Raw genomic sequence first — 18,064 nt, forward strand, 5'->3', positions numbered from 1 at the left:
GACCCGGGGCTCCGGCCCCTCCTCACGATCTCAACCCTCCCATCCCAGTTCGGTCCCCGCCCACAGGGGACCTCCACTTCTCCCTCCCGCAGGGATTTGGACTTAACCCCTGAAGCTCCTCTCTTCTAAGGTTGTTGGAGCACCTGTTTGTACCCATTTTCAAGGCTAGAGGTGGAGAAAGGACTGGAAGGTAGCGCTTGCTGGGCCTGGGGATGGGAGACCGTGACGGCTAGAGGGGATCCAGTCCCTCTGGGACTCTCTCCTTCAAGTGTTGGGAGGCGGGGATGGAAAGAAGATTCTTCCTGGTAAAAGGGTTTGCAACTCGCTGGGCGGACTCTCGCCAAACTGTTGGGAAGTGGCTTTGGGCCTCATTTTACAGTCAACTCCTTTGCCAAGCTGTTGCTGTAAAGAAACCAAATTTCTTTACACGATGCCCGCCGCCGCCTGGCACATGCCCTCTGCTTTGTTGCTCCATCCTTTTTCTGGAGGGGAGAAAAAAGGTAGTGGCAAAGGACATCTGGTCAAAATCACTTTCTTTCACTTCTTTAGACATTTGACACTCTTCTTCCACAGCAGAGGTGACTGACTTCCAGAAGGCTTCAGGGAGAGGGAAAGGATTGCTGGGGAGAGGGAGAGGAGAAAGCAGAAAAAGAGAAAATGTGTGTGTGTGTGTGAGAGAGAGAGAGAGATTAAAATGGAAGGGAATGGCTCACAGTTCATTAATGACTTGAAAGGCAATACTAAGCACTATAACTTTAGTGTTTTATTGAACAGAGATAAGCACTTCCAAGAGAACTTTTAAAAACGTTAATTATTGCTTTCAAAGAAGAAAGGTGTCTTTCGCATTAATAGTGATGCATATGGAAATGCTTCCATGATGGAATAATGACCTAAGTAATTTCCATGAATTTAGGGCCCTGGATCCAGTCACCGCCAATAATTATGTTCTGTTTACAACTGTGATGGCTTGTTCAAAGTTTGATGGCAGGTGGACTGATTTGATATGGAAACAGTCAACCAAGGGAGTTTGGAGGTTCCGTTTGTTTATTTTTGTTAGTTTGTTTCAGTCTCCTGGTTAAAGTTTTCCTTGCAAGGGGGAAGCTTTTCTGATTGCCAAAAGGTCATTACAGCCAGAGGTGGGTACTTTCATGATATTCCATATTGCTTCCTTCATGGCATTTATTATACTTCATCCTAATTCCATCCGTATCATTCTTCTCTGAATGACGTAATCTCCTTGAGGGCCTGGGCTGGGTCAGTTTTGTTTATCTGTGTTTGTTCTTTCTCTCATTACAGTGCATGGCACCTAGTACAGGATAATAAATATTTATTGAATGAACAATTAAACAAATTAATGAATTGCTTGTTTCCAGATCCATCTTAATTAATTCGGATGAAATTCAAGCTCACTCTCTTGGGAAAAAAATGGAAATACTAGTGTATTCCCTAAATGTGCTACGAAATCATTTGCCTCCTCAGATTATCCACATAACAACTGCTAATTTGTTATGTTGTTATATCATACTATATTATTTCTCCAATCTTAGTGGTTCTCTACACTTCCTAAAGTCTGTCGGTATTCTCTAATTTTCCTTCAATTTCCATTTGAAAAATATATACCAGGAGTTCTTGTCATGGCTCAGCAGTTGCCAAACCAGACTAATATCCATGAGGAAATGGGTTCAATCCCTGGCCTTATTCAGTGGGTTAAGGATCTGCGCATTGGCTTGAGCTGTAGTGTAGGTTGCAGACACGGGTTCAGTTCCTGCATTGCTGTGGCTGTGGTATAGGCCAGTGACTGCAGCTCGGATTCGATCCCTAGCCTGGGAACCTCCACATGCCGCAGGGTGCGGCCCTAAAAAGAAAGAAAAAGAAAAAGAAAAACCACACAATACCATAAATAAAGTTAATTAAAAAGATTCAAAACATTAAACATAAAAAAATAAAAAATATACCAGAAAATAAAGAATAGGAAACAATGGCCTTGGAAAACAAAGTTCCATATTATTAAAGATGTCTTTAAAATTCCAGTTTTAACTATGTGAAACTAAAACCTTCAAAGGGATAAAAAGAAGATTCCCTTCATATAGCTATCTCCAATTATATATATATATATATATATATTTTTTTTTTTTTGTCTTTTGTCTTGTTGTTGTTGTTGTTGCTATTTCTTGGGCCGCTCCCGCGGCATATGGAGGTTCCCAGGCTAGGGGTCGAATCGGAGCTGTAGCCACCGGCCTACGCCAGAGACACAGCAACGCGGGATCCGAGCCGCGTCTGCAACCTACACCACAGCTCACGGCAACACCGGATCGTTAACCCACTGAGCAAGGGCAGGGACCGAACCCGCAACCTCATGGTTCCTAGTCGGATTCGTCAACCACTGCGCCACGACGGGAACTCCCAATTATATTTTTGGTAACTGATCTATAGTACATAAGATCACGATCAGCTGAAGATAATAGTGGAGACATTTATATCTCATTTTGTTTTATATCACAGCCTTTCATTGATGCTACCTTTGCATTATTAAAGAATTTAGATGCTGGGTTTTATTTTCTAAAATCTTATGTATATATCTTGTCACTATGAATTTTATACTAAATCCCATATTCAAAAACTTACAGTTTAACCTACCATTATCATTAAATATGCTATTATTTTCTATATAAACTCCTATCTATTATGATCCAGATTGTGGGTGATTTTTTCCTTATACAGCTGTGTAGAAATATGAAGGTGTTAAAATTATACTTATAACTTCCTTTTTAAAGTTAACATAATGTCTTTGATTGCTATATTCAGATGCACAACCCCCAAGCATCACTATGTTAAGCCAGCAACAGATTATAAATATATCATGAGGGTTTACTTTTGATATGGAATGCAAATAATACAGACCACCCTACTGCCAAAGTCTGAGGATGGACATTTTGTCCACAATGCTTATGAAATGTCTTGGAAATTTTTCCGTGTGGCTCTTCATAACTTTTATCAGATTCTCAAAGGCTATGAACAACTATAGTATGTATGTACCAATGTTTACTATGAAAGATGGCATATGTAACAGTCATTGATAATCAACCAAACAGGCAAACATTTATAACTAATGTGTGACAAATATCTTTATCCCATTAGATAAACTTATCCATTGCCTGTTCCTACAGACTATTATGTAGATAGTCTGTCTCCTTTGAAAGTATTCTGCCTGATTTTTGTCAGTTTATTAAATGGCCAATCAGACTGGTACACAAAAATTGGGGATGATAATAAAGTGAATAACTTGTAAGAGTTCAACCTGTTTTTCTTTCTACTAATTATTTCTAGTAAACTAATGAACCTGTTTTAACTATTTTATGCTTTACATTCTGGAGGCTTATGGATATACACCTAGCTCAAGTATTTTAGTTCTGAGAACATAGTTATTGACTACTTTTAAATGAATGCATCTCTTTGTCCTGCACGTTTAGATAGGTGAGAAGAACTGATTTGATGCTCTTGAGTCATGCCTTTCCTTATTTGTATTAAGACAATGATTTTACAAAAATTGAGCTGCATGCTGGCCTGTAATTACTGTCTAGTTGTTCATTTTTATCTCTGTTATTAAGACATCTCAAAACTGTGTCTGTTGTCCTAATGGTTATTACGTTTAAAATGACCAAGCTGGGGCACCTTGACAAAAACATATTTACAAAACAAATATTTTGTAATATTAGTTGATTACTGCTTCCGAAATAAGTATATATTTTTCTCTGCCATGTAGTGAATACAGATTTAGTTGTTTCAGTGCGTTCCCTTTAAAGAGAATAAAATTTAGGCAATATTTGTATCTTACTTGAATAATTTCTATACATGAAATTTGGAAAGTCAACTATTATAATAAACATTTAAAAATAATTAAATTTTTGTGATTGTCCACGACCAAGTTGGACATTGAAGGAAGTATATCCACACTTAAGGGTCTCTAAGATCCCACGTTAATTTAAACTGTAATAGGAAATACGAGCTCTCTAATATAAGCTTTTGTTTCTTTTGAAAGTCCAATGTGTTACAATAAGCAGAAAGTATGTATTTTAAGAGCCTGGAATCCAAGTAAAGAATTTAAATACTTTTAGATTTAATTGGAAATGACTAATAATGTGTGAAGCATTACTTTATTTATTAGACCTTGAATTCTAGAGTGAGTTCTCAGAGTAATTAAAGAAGTACTACTTTATACCAGACTCCTAAGAGCTATGATTGGGGTGGGTGTGTGTGTGTGTGAATGTTCTATAAATTCCATGCAAAGTACTATTAGGAATATCCCCTTGATTTCATTCATGTATGTGTTTCTGTGCATTTTCAACATTTCTGAAAAAAAAAAACTATTATCAAGTGATAGATTTTTTTCAGCATTTAATAATAATGATTAGCAAGGGTAATTTATGCATTATCCATAGTACTCAACATTAAATATATTGTTAAATTTGCTAGCAAGTGCCTATGTTATGATAAACATATTGTCTTTTTCTTTTCTTTTCTTTTCTTTTTTTGCTTTTTAGGGCTGAACTCCTGGCATATGGAAGTTCCAATGCTAGGGGTCAAATCAGAGCTATAGCTTCTGGCCTATACCACAGCCACAGCAATGCTAAATCTGAGCCACTTCAGCAACCTACAACACAGCTCATGGCAATGCTGGATTCTTAACCCACTGAGCAGGGCCAGGAATGGAACCCACAGCCTCATGGATACTAGCTAGATTTGTTACCACCGAGCCACAACAGGAACTTCTGCTTTTTTATTTCTTTCTACTTATTTTTATTTTTATTTTAGGTAAAATAACAGGAGTTAGCTTTCTATCAATTCTGGAGGCTAGAAATCTGAGACCTATGTGTTAGCAGAGCTCTTTCTTCTGAGGCCTCTCTCCACAGCTTACTAATGATCATCATGTCACAGCCTTTTCTCTGTTTGCATGTGCAACTTTGTCCAAATTTCCTCTTCTTGTATACATATTGACCAGGTCCACCCTAAAGACTTCATTTTAACTGAATTTCTTTTTTCAAATATCTATTTTCAAGTAAAGTCACATTCTGAAGCATTGGGGTTAAGACATCAATGTATGAATTTGGCAAGGACAGAATTCAGCACATAGCAGTCATGATCTTCCTTCAACTATCTATAATGAATAAAAGGAAAGTCATATACATATAATTATCTTTTAAATTCATTAAGCCACAAAGACATATATGATATTCTTATGTCAACAGTAATGATGGTGGTATTAAGAACCTTTATTATAATAATAGCAGTTAAACTTTATTAATAGCTAATCTCATTTAAATCTTCAGAAGAAAACATTTATAATAAGGTAGTATTTCTTTCATTTTTATAGATAAGGAAACTGAAGCTTAAAAATGTTAAATGATTTGTTCATGGTTACATGATCAGAAAATGGAAATGTCAAGATTTTGCTCTACTTCCTTGAATATTAGATTAAATTTTTGTTATTTTATTTGATATATGTATGTAAAATGACTGCTACAATGTTAGTTAACACACCCATCACATCACACAGTTACGTGTGTGTGTGAGTGTGAGAAAGAGATGAGAACATTCAAGATCTATTCTTAGACAATTTCCAGTGTGCAATATAGTATTATTAATGATAGTCCTCATGCTATACTTTTGATCTTTAAAACTTCTTCTTATTTTTTGTCTTTTAGGGCTGTACCTGCAGCATATGGAGGGTCCCAGGCTAGGGATCAAATCAGAGCCATAGCCGCTGGTCTACAGCACAACTCACAGCAATGCTGGATCCTTAACCCACTGAGCGAGGCCAGAGATCAAACCTGCATCCTCATGCTAGTCAGGTTCCTTTCCAGTGAACCACTATGATGGGAACTCAAAAAAAACTTTCTTATTTTAATTGAAAGTTTTAAATCCCTTTGATCAACACTTCCACATTTCCTTAACCTCAGCCTCTGACAACCACCCATCCACCCTCTTTCTATGAGTCAACTTTTTTAGATTTTAGGTATAAGTGAAATCACCCAATATTTATCTTTGTCTCTGTTGTCTTATTTCAAGAGTAATACAGAACTAATACAACCAATTCGGAAAGCCATTTTCGACATGTACATAAAAGTTGAACATGATCATACCCTATGATCAGGCCAGCCCAGGCTTGTTTTATAGCCCACAGAAGCTCTCAAACATATTCATAACCAGGGACCTAGAAAATAGAGTATTTTTTTTAATAGTGGGGAAATAGCAACAAACGAAATTCTCTTTAACAGGGAAATGGATATATTAAATTTGGTGTAAATGAAGCACTATATGCAATTAAAATTAAGGAAATCAGGTATATATCTATATATATAGATATATAAATACATGTCAGAAATATAATGTGAACAAAATAAACAAGTGGCAGAGTAATACCTTCCATAAAATATACAACATTTAAAACATGAAAGATAATGTACATTCTTTATGGGTATACATGTAGTAATAGATGTGCATAAAAGAAATAAATACCAAATTAGAGGTAATGTCTATCTGTGAAGAAGAAAGAGAACTACAGTATGGAGAGGAACATTGGCTACTTTCTTTATCTAATGAAGAAAATATGGCAAAATGTTAAACATTGACAAATCTGGTAGTAAGGACTTGGGAGTTTCTATATCATTTTTTTTTTTTGTATTGATCTGACCATTCCTTGCTGTACAACAAACCATTACAAGACTCACTGGCTTGAAACGACAATTTATGATGATCTCTCAGTGTTGACCAGGCTCATCTGGTGGCTCTCTTTGGGGGTGACTCATCCTGTTGCAGTTGGATGGTAACTAAGGCTGTGGTCATCTGAGGGCTTGACTGAGCTAGCTATGAAGATAACTTATTACTTCACATGACTGGCACCTCAGCTGGCACCTCTGGAACAGCTGGAGGGTGACTGGATATCTCCTCTCTCTTTCACCTCCTTACTTAGTTAACGTGGATTTCCTCACAACATAATGATCTCAGGGTAGCCTGACTTTTTACATGGCAGCTGGCTTCCCCAAGGCAAACACTTCAAGAGTTAGGCTGAAGCTGCAAGACTTCTTAAGAAAGAGCCTTAGAAATCAGTGTCACCACTATAGCATTCTATTGGTCAAATCAATTATAGGACCAAACTACATCCAAGCAAAGAGGATGCACAAAAATACAATTATTGGAGACATGGTTACTAAGTGACCATCTTTGAAGACTATCACAGGTATATTTCTATATGCTTGAATTATTTCATAGAAAAGTTGATTAATAGTTTATATGAATGGTCTCAACTTGGTTTGGCTACAGTACCCAGATATTTGGTCAAAAATTATTTTAGATGTTTCTGTGAAAGTACTTTTTGGATGAGGTTAGCATTTAAATCAGAAGTCTCTGAGTAAAGGCGATTACCCTTAGGAATATAGGTGGGCCTCATCCAATCAGTTGAAGGTCTTAAAGAAAAAAGACTGACCTACCCAGAGGAAGAGGGAATTCTGCCAGCAGATCTTCAGATTCAAACTGTAATTCTTCCCTGGGTTGCCAGCTTGCTAATCTATCCTATAGATTTTGGATGTGCCAGCCTCCATAAGTGTGTGGGCCAATTTCTTAAAATTAATCTCTCTCTCTCGGTTTCTATTTGTTCTGCTTCTCTGCAGAACCCTAATTTGAGACAAGTGGCGGGGGGATAGAAGACTAAATGTTTATTGAATCTTTTAGGTATGAGAAAAATTTAATGCTGTGTCCAATCAACAAGTAAACATTTTTCTTCCTTTTCAAATACTTTTAAATGTTCCCTAAATAAGTAGTATGAAATTATTATAGAATCCTAGATCTTCTGTTATCATATCTTCTTATCACTGTTGTTCTTAGGATGGGTAGGTTTTTTGTTTGTATGTTTGTTTGTTTGTCTTTTTAGGGCTGTACCCTCACCATACGGAGGTTCCCAGGCTAGGGGCCTAATCAGAGCTGTAACTGCTGGCCTATGCCACAGCCACAGCAATGTAGGATCTGAGCCATGTCTGTGACCTACACCATAGCTCACAGCAACACCAGATCCTTAGCCCACTGAGCAAGGCCAGGGATCAAACCCATGTCCTCATGGATACTAGTTGGGTTTGTTAACTGCCAGGCCACAATGGTAACTCCTGGGTGGGCAGTTTTTTTGTGACAGATAAGGACTCACAATATGTGAGGACACATAAAGTTTAAACATACATGAGCCATAACTGAGGTTTTAAATCAACCACTGTATTTGATTTTTATCATTTTAATTAGCCAAATAATATATGCTCATTAAAGAAACTTTGGAGAATACAAAACATTAGCAAAAAAACCCCTCCAAATTATGTACAATTATTCAAATAAAACATTTTAAACTTTTTCTTTTAAGAAAAAAAGGGGGGGGGGCTTAAGCCTTTGAAGATATATCACCATTTGCTTTACAAGCTTTAAGAAAAACAGTAGTAAGGGAATATAATCAGCAATTAAATAAGCTCAAATAACAGAGATGTGAGATGTCTTTTATGAAAGACAATTCATAAATTGAATTGCATATTTTATGAAATTTTATTGTATATATTTGCATTATTTTTATTTTGTCATTTCGTTTTTTACTAGTAATATGAAGAGACCCCTACTTCACAACCAGAAGAAAAATTAAATTAGCCTAAAGGATGTGTTTTTTTTTCACTAATCATTATAGACAATAGTTTAGTCTTTCAAATTGCTTAAATTAAAAAAAAAACTTTGATGAAAAGCATAAATGTCTATTATTTGTATATTTTTTCCAGTATTTTTAAATCCACAGTATAGAACCTAACACAAAAATCAGGTTCACACAAATTAAATCATCAAAGTATCACAAGTATATACTGGCTGATCATCAAACCAACACAACATTTCGAACTAAATTTTCCATACAAACCCAGGAACATGTAACATAACACTGTGGTAGTGCATTTGGTCCTCAGAAGACTATGAAGCCAGACTGCTCTTCATTACCATCTGGTGGCTACTGCATGGAGTGGCATTAACCATAATTTTAAAAGAAAGAAGAACTGCATATCCTACTTCCAAATAGAGAGCCTCAGTGTTATTGATGAATATTAAAAATACACACAGGTAAGAACCAAGGAAGGATTTTGGACTTTCCTTGCTATGAAAAGTGTACCAGAAAAAGTTATTTATTGGAAACAATCCACAATGGACAAAAGTTGAATGTTTGACACAAATGATTGATGAACAGCCTAAGACCTCCAAATCCCACATGTCTGTTTTACAACAGAAAAAGACAATGTAATGTTTTTTCTTTTAGTGATAAATCAGATGAAGTCATTTTTCTGAATTTACTAAATATCTTGGTCATCCATGTATCATCACGTATCATTTGCCAAAGAAATATCCTTTCCTATTTTATCTACCTCATAAATACATATGTATCTTTAAAAATGTAGCTTAAATGATGTTTTGCTTGAGAAGTCTATCTTAGCCTTCCTGGCTAAAGTTTCAGTTATTCATCCTTGTAGACTTCTTGTCTACTAAGCATTTGTGTCGTAGTTTTTATTCATGACTATCTGAGTTTCTCAGGAGAGTGGATGGTGCCCTATTTATCATTATAAAACCCAAGTTCTAAGCATTTAATATATATTTATGTAAGGAATGAATCCAGGAAGTTCATTGTTATTTAGGAAATTTAAACCAAAGGAAACCTCTCACATTTCAGGCTTAACGGACCTTGAAACTAGGACAGAGTGAAATTTTGGAGAAAATAAATGTTCACGTTGACCTTTTAAATTTCCCTTTCTATCTTAGAGTTACAAAGCCAAAATAGAACCCGGGAAATCATCTAGTTCTGCCACATAATTTTAAGTATGAAACTGAGGCTCAGAGAGAACATTTGACTTCCTCAAGTTTCTGCAACTAATAACCACTGGATTCAGGATTTGAACCTCTATCTTCTGAGTCCTCATCAGTGAGATTCTTATTCTAGTGGTTTAATCTATGAATTCTTTTAGGAAAAATCTTAGGTCTAGGAAAATGGACTTTAAAAATTAAACTCCCCCTAGTTGCTGTGGCTCTGGTGTAGGCCGGCAGCTACAGCTCTGATTCGACGCCTAGCCTGGGAACCTCCATATGTCGCGGGAGTGGCCCAAGAAATGGCAAAAAGACAAAAAAAAAAAAATTAAACTCCCTTTTAAGGATCTGAACCCTATACTTGATCTGTGACCCAGGCTATACCTATTTACAGGCAAGTCAGGAAATTTTTAATTATGTTATAGGTCCATGTGATAATTCAGTTGAACCTTAAACAATGCAATTTGAAATATGCAGATCCACTTATACGCAGATTTTTTTTTTTTCAGTAAATACATTCTACACAGTACTACCCAATCTGTGATTGGTTGAATCTACAGATGTGGAATGGCCTCATAGGAGGGCTAACTATAAGCTATAGAGGAATTTTACACTGTGTGTGGGGGGGTCCGTGTCCCTAAATTCTCTACCCTACTCCATTGTTCAAGGATTAACTGTAGGTTTAAATTTTTTAACGTGCTTAAATTTGGTACCAGCAGTTCTAGGAATTTGTCTTAAGAAAACAGCAAGTCATGCTGAGATTATGAGCACAATGAGCAACCAAACAGCATTAGTAATACTTTTGAAAAAAGGATAGTCTGATATAACTTGCGTCTTTGGCTATTAAGGAGTATACATTTTAGCTGAATAGCAGGTGGTTATTTTTTCTTTTTTTCTTTTTTGGCTGCCCTGTGGCTTACGGAGTTCATGGGCCAGGGATCAGATACCAGCCTCAGTCGAGACCACAGCTGCAGCAAAGCCAGATCCTTAAGGGATTGGCTGGGCCAGGATCAAGCCCGAGTCCCAGATCCCAAGATGCCGCCAATCCCATTGCGCCACAGCAAAAACTCCAAGTAGGAGGTTCTTGAGATACTCCAAATGCACCTTGTTTTTTCATCAAACCCATGTGATAAAAACAGATGATACAGTCTCTTGGAATGTGTTTCTCAAAAGATATGCTGGTCAACATCCAGAACCAGTTTTCTTCTGTGAATGTGTGTTTCATGGCGCATCATCCAGTATTTTCAGCTTTAGAAATTATACTAACGGCAAAAAAAAAAAAAAGTTTTTGGCATTTTCAGGCTTAACATTTATAGTTTCCATAATTTTGGCATTTCCCATGGGTGTCTGGCATGTAGTTATTTGTAATTTCTGCTAAGGCATAAATATAAATAGTAGGTGCTGAGAGACCAGAGAGCAGGCAGAGCCAGTCAATTGGCTGATCTTAGCCAAGGGCAGACCTGGACTGAGGCCAGACATCAACCTGGCTTTGTGATTCCGGGGGTTAGTATCCCACAGATAGAAACTCTCCATAGGTGATTAAAATTTCAGTGAATGCTGAAAATGTAGCAAACATGTTTTGAGCAGAGTCTGAAAAGAACCCCATGATACTAAAAGAAATGGAACTTCGAGAGAAAGTAGCAAAGCAGTGCAAATATCCAGTATTCATAGAGACCATCAACGATCTATCTTAAGTTAGTCATTTTTGTAAAAGCTTTCCAAAGACACAGCACCAAAAATGCCTTTTTTTTTTCTTTTTTTTTTCTTTTTTTTTCAGTCACTGAGAACATTGCTTCTCCCTCTGGAAATTCTCTAATATTAGGAACCAATGGTTTTACAATGACTACCAAATCGTACCTGAATTTTTAAGCAGGTGAGCTACGCATATGGAACTCAGTTAACTAGTGCCTTCATTTAATTTGCCCTCTACTCCACTTATTTACAGTTAACTCTCTGCATTTTAGACCTTTCTGTACAAAGATTCTCTTCTTTTCTTTCTTCTTGTCCTTTTGTAAAAATTTTATTTGAAACTTGGAAGTATCTAAGGAGACTTTTTATATATTTTTTCAAGTCATCTAATAAAGAAGCAATACTTTCTCTTTATTTTCCACTTGCTTGGTTTAATCAGACTATTTTTTCTGACTCATTTTGATGTTCTTCAAATGGAATCCTTTCAATTGAGTTATTTACAACAAAATTATAATGAAGATTGTGTTATTTCTCTTCCTTTCCATATCAAATTATGACCATATATTTTGATTTTAGGTTGGGATTGGCTTCCAGAAATTTCATAAGACTTCCTAACACCCATAGCCAGATTCCTCATTATATTGTACTGAAAGAAAACCTGGCTCTTGGGAAATAAATTTAACATATTATGATTTACTTCATTATTCCAGAGTGTGTAGTCTCATAAAGTTTTCAGTAAAAATTTTAAAAATTTATAAAAATTACCCTGTAATAATCATAAAAATATAATTCTGTGCTCTTATGGGTCTGGTACATTTACTACATCTAAACTTTGTTTCACATCATGAATACAAAATCACTCCAAAATCAAATTGCTTCACTTGGTTTTGATTACAATAACTTTAATTATGCATCAGTATGGAACCTGTAGGCAAGCTGCTTATGAACTAAGGAATTATAAAGCCTAAGCACTAAAAAGTATTATAGCTGGGTTTGGCATAAGGTTCTATAATAAGATGTTGTCTTCAACATATTTGACTTGCTTGTAACACAAAATTTTGCCGTATGTGAACCCAGGCAGGAACACACAGTAAGTGGGACAAATAGAAAACATTGTAAGATGATAGATTTAAACCCAATATTCCAATAGTTACAAGAAATTTAAAAATGAATATTGCAATGAAAAGACAAAGGTTGCTGGTCTGAATAACAAAATAAAGCTTAAGTATACGGCACTTAAAAAAGAGTCCCATTGTGGCTCAGGGGGTTAAGGACCTGACACAGTCACACCACAGGTGTGGCTGTAAAAAGAAAAAGAAAAGAGAGAGTCACTTTTGTTCCAACTGTGGCCAGGTTTAGGACCCAGCATTGTCTCTGCAGTGGCTTGGGTTGCTGATGAGGCTGGGGTTCAATCCCTGGCCCTGGAATATCCATAGGCCACCAGTGCAGCAAAAAAAGAAGGAAGGAAGGGAGGGAAGAAGGAAAGAAAAGAAAGAGAAAGAGAAAGAAAGAAAAAAGAAAAATTCATTTTAAAAGTAAGAACACAAATCATTTTAAGGTAAAGTATATCCCCATGTTGTCACATATTGTAACATCAGCTAAAGCAAATTTTCTCTCAAAGAAGCATCATTAGATATAAAGGTGGATGTTTTGTATTGAAAAAGATATATTATATATATATATATATATATTATATATATATATATATATAATATATATATACACCCCAGAATGATATAATTTTGAATTTGTTTGCATTTCAATTTATAGTCTTAAAAAAACTTTATAGAAAACACTGACAAAACTAAGATCTCTAATCATAGTGGGAGATTTTAACATACTTCTCTCAAAAACTGATGGAGCGCAAACAGACAAAATACTTAGTAAATGTATAGATAATTTTAAGAGCACTGTTAACACACTGGACCATTATAGGGGACAGCTGCACCTAACAACTACAGAGTATATCTTTTCAAGTGACATGGGACATTATCCCAACTGACCACATACTGGGGCTTAAAGCAAATCAAAACAACTCTCAAAGGACTGAATTCATACCAACTATATTTTTTGACCATTGTTAAATTAAGCTAGAAATTAAATAATACATAAATAGCCATAAAATCTTTCTGGAGAATGGAGAAAAGGGAGATGGAACCAGAGGCCAGAGGGATGGGGTGGGGGGAGTCCAGGCATGTGAGGCTTAAGTCATCCTAAGGTGTTCATATCCTAATAGCCCTGGGAAAGCATTAAAGGATATACATCTCGGGACTGATAAAATCAAGTTTGCATTTTTAAAAGGTCATCTGGCTGTGTCTGCGGTGATGGGAAGTGAGGGGGTTAGACTGGATGAAGAATAGTTTTGAGTGAGGAAACTCTGGAGTCCTGGAAGCCAGGCAGCAGGTGCATGCAATATGACATAGATGAGGCTGGCTTTCTGAAGTAGAACAGTGGCATGGAAATCAGGGATGGAAATAAATGGAAAGATGAGAGAAATATTTAGGTGACAGGATAAGTACTGCTAGCATTTGTTGATAAGAAATGACTCTCAGGTTTTTGTCTTGGTTAAATGCTAGGGTGAGGTACCAATTGCTTAATACAGAATATAAGAGGTGGGAGGGGAGGAAATTGGTGATAACAACTACGAGATACCCAAGGGGATCCTAGAGACACTTAAGTTCAGAACAGTCTTCTGGACCTTAAATATACACTTGAGATTTTAAGTGGTAAATACAGCCATATGTGTACATAAGATTGCACAAAGAAATGAGTAGAAATTTTATGTTAGAAGAAGAATGGCAACTTTTAAACTTCTGATATCGACTATCATTTGGGGAAAAATAAGACACTTTTCCTTATACCTAGACTTAAAAAATACTACTAATATAATTTGTTTATATAAATTTAAGGAATAACACCTGATATTAATGCACTCAACATTACTAATCAATACCACCTACTAAGCTTAACATGTCTGTGTTCAAAAGAATATCAATTTTAACATTTTTATGGAGGATGAAAAATAGAACTTGAAGGAGTTTCTGTTGTGGCTCAGTGGAAATGAACCTCACTAGTATCCATGAGGATGTAGGTTTGATTCCTGGCCTGGCTCTGTGGGTTAAGGATCTAGTGTAGCTGCCAGCTGTGATGAGAGGCCAGAAGCTGTAGCTCTGATTTGATGCCTAGCCTGTGAACTTCCATATGCCTAAACTGCAGCCCTAAAAAAAAAAAAAAAAAAAAAACCAAACAAACAAACAAAAAAACAACTTGAGTGTTAATGAATCTAATTATACAAACCATGGTTAAGACAGTTAAGACGAATGTAAAATGTGTAACACTGAGGGTCCAGGTGATGTCAGAGGTGATATGCCAGTAAGAGCATTAATCCACATAATTGTGGTTTTGCTCTGGAATTTGATTGTAGAAATAAAATTAATTGGTTGAGGTGATTTAAAATAGAATGTTTCAGGGTTGGTCCATTGGATAAGAACAAGTGAATCAAGAACATCATGTATTGGCAAATGGTGGTTGATGTAGCAGAGGATGAGCAGTCTTAAGATAGACAAAAAAGAAAGTAAAACCAACACTGCAGATTTCATCCAAAGGCAGTGTTTTTTTTTGTTTTTTTGTTTAAATACATATGTGTACTTTGAAAGACTTGTTTTGTTTTTCTTTTTAGGGCTGCATCTGTGGCATATGGAAGTTCCCAGGCTAGGGTTTGAATCAGAGCTTCCGCTGAGGCTCACACCATAGCACAGCAACACCTGATTTGAGCTGCATCTGTGACCTATGCCCCAGCTTACAGCAGTGCCAGATCCTTAATCCACTAAGCAAGGTCAGGAATCAAACCCACATCCTCATGGAGAAAACATCAAGCCCTTAACCTGCTGAGCCACAACGGGAACTCCTGAAAGTATTTTTTTTTTTTTTTAAATCTTTGTCTAGGAGTTCCCATTGTGACTCAGTGGTTAATGAATCTGACTAGCATCCATGAGGACGCAGGTTCAATCCCTGACCTTCCTCAGTGGGTTAAGGATCTGGCATTACCGTGAGCTGTGGTGTAGGTTGCAGAGTTGGCTTGGATCTGGTGTGGCCATAGCTGTGGCATAGGCTGGCGGCTCTAGCTCTGATTCAACCCCTAGCCTGGGAATCTCCATATGCCATGGGTGCAGCCCTAAAAAGACCAAAATATATATATATATATATATATATATATATATATATATATATATATATGTCTAGTAGCTCTCAAAACAAGACATTTGGATGGACTTCCCAAGCCCTTGCAGATAAACCAAGAGTTATTTGCTGGCCACTGCTAACACTTTAGGTTTCTGCTTACCTCTTGATAAATGTGGCTGTTTGATTCCAGTTCTTAGTCAATCTTAGCTTTGGTACATATTCAAGGAAGCTTTCTCAGTGAGTGGTATACACTGTCTTGACCTCCCTTTGATCAGTAGCCAAGCAATGTAACAGAAAGTGCATTGGCATTTCTCTTCCATAAATTCCACAAGCATCAGGTTCACATTCCTGCCTCTGACATACTGGCTGCAAACAAAAATCAATTCTTGCTGGTCCCTCACATGAGGAACTAGAAGAAAAAGGAGGGCTCAGGTCTGAAAATATTGATAAAGTCAAAAAATCTCTCCTTTTTGAAAAAATATCTGAAGCAAGATGCATGTAAGCTTCATCGAAACACTCTGGAAGTTCCCATTGTGGCGCAGTGGAAACGAATCCGACTAGGAACCATGAGGTTGCGGGTTTGAGCCCTGGCCTCGTTCAGTGGGTTAGGGATCCAGCATTGCCGTGCACTGTGGTGTAGGCTTGGATCTGGCATTGCTGTGGCTGTGGCATAGATAGGCCAGAGGCTACAGCTCTGATTGGATCCTAAAAAGACAAAAAAAAAAAAAAAAAAAGAAGAAGAAAGAAAAGAGAAAAAAAATAATAAATAAGTAAATAAATAAAACACTCTGGGACCAAGCTTCAGCTTATCATGAGGTTTATATAATTCTGGGAGAATTTGCTCCCTAGTCCTGCCTTATTCCCTGAGACCTGATTTCTCACTTATGACTTAGACTTGAACCTGAGTCCTGTTCTTATTCTCCTTGCCCAGGGAGTAGAATCCCCCTATGTATAAGTTCCAGATTCCTGGGTTAGAGCTCTCCTATTTATAGATTTCTTTGGTACAACTCTTGGCCCTTCAACTTGGACCTTCAACGCTGCTTGCCTTTCAACCTCACAAGAATGTGCCCTGAGCAATAGAGTGAACACACTCTTCTTGACGTTAGGGTTCACTAAGATGTTTAGTGTTCATCTTCACTGACACCAGTTTGTTGTTGACATTTTCTGTTGTTCATGTTTTCCTCTTGGTATCGGAGTTTTTCTTACCATGCCTGTCCCTAAGCCTGCTTCCACTGCCCATTGTCTTCTAGGCTTTGCCACCTCACTGCTGCCAAATGGGCTCTTCTTAGGCTTTTCCACTGGACCCAGATGCCTAGCATCTGAATACACAATATCATTTCCACAACTGTATCAGCACTGGAATCCACATCTGAAGTGGAATGACTGCTCAACAGATATCAGAACTCACAGGCAGCTCAATAATTGGGCTCAAAACTAAGACACTGAATAGTGGACATTAGGAACAAAGTCTTTTTTTTTAATTTTTAAGATATGATCCGATGGTTATATTACCAGAGCCACAAACTATAATGAAATATAGCCAAAAAATTATCAAGACCCTTTTACAGACTATTAGAGCAGAAAGAACTTTTAAAATTATCTAGATCAACTCCCTGTCTCCTATTCCAGTGTTCCTTTAATGATTACATTGTATTTCAGATTAATGAAGGAAATATGACAAGCCATAACCTTATTTTTATTAGTGTAAGAAACTAATCAGTTGAAATGGTGGCTCATTTCCCTGACACTATTTATTGTGGTGAAATTATCATGTATCACCATATTGTTTTTTTAAAAGTTATTTGTCTTTTTGCCTTTTCCTGCGGCATATGGAGGTTCCCAGGTTAGGGGTCTAATCGGAGCTGTAGATGCCAGCCTACACCAGAGCCACAGCAACGCGGGATCCAAGCCGCATCTGCGACCTACACCACAGCTCATGGCAACGCCAGATCCTTAACCCACTGAGCAAGGCCAGGGATCAAACCTGCAACCTCATGGCTCCCAGTCGGATTCATTAACCCCTGGGCCATGATGGGAACTCCGTGCATCACCATGTTATGCTTATTATGTAGCAAAGTTCCTGTTTCTTCTTCCCCAAAGCTGCAATATTATACTCTGATCTTTCTTTTGTGTGTGTGTGTGTTTTCTCAGGGCCACATCCATGGCATATGGAAATTTCCAGGCTAGGGGTAGAATTGGAGCTGTAGCTGCCGGCCTACACCACAGCCACAGCAACAACAGATCCAAGCCACATCCTACAACCTGTACCACAACTTACCGCAAATGGCAGATCCTTAACCCGCTGAGTGAGACCAGGGATGGAACCTGA

At 37.1% G+C, this 18,064-nt stretch overlaps 1 long non-coding RNA gene across 1 annotated transcript; it reads right to left on the bottom strand.

The window, feature by feature from the left end:
• Positions 1–741: 741 nt before the first annotated feature.
• Positions 742–16,298, bottom strand: LOC125137810 (uncharacterized). Its single transcript, XR_007137511.1, has 3 exons — positions 15,896–16,298; positions 6,141–6,211; positions 742–1,306 (listed from the first exon to the last, which is right to left on the bottom strand). It is a non-coding gene; the product is annotated as an uncharacterized LOC125137810 (long non-coding RNA).
• Positions 16,299–18,064: the final 1,766 nt, after the last annotated feature.

This window comes from Phacochoerus africanus, chromosome 10 (genome assembly GCF_016906955.1).
Source record: "Phacochoerus africanus isolate WHEZ1 chromosome 10, ROS_Pafr_v1, whole genome shotgun sequence".
In the NCBI taxonomy this organism is placed as follows: domain Eukaryota; kingdom Metazoa; phylum Chordata; class Mammalia; order Artiodactyla; family Suidae; genus Phacochoerus; species Phacochoerus africanus.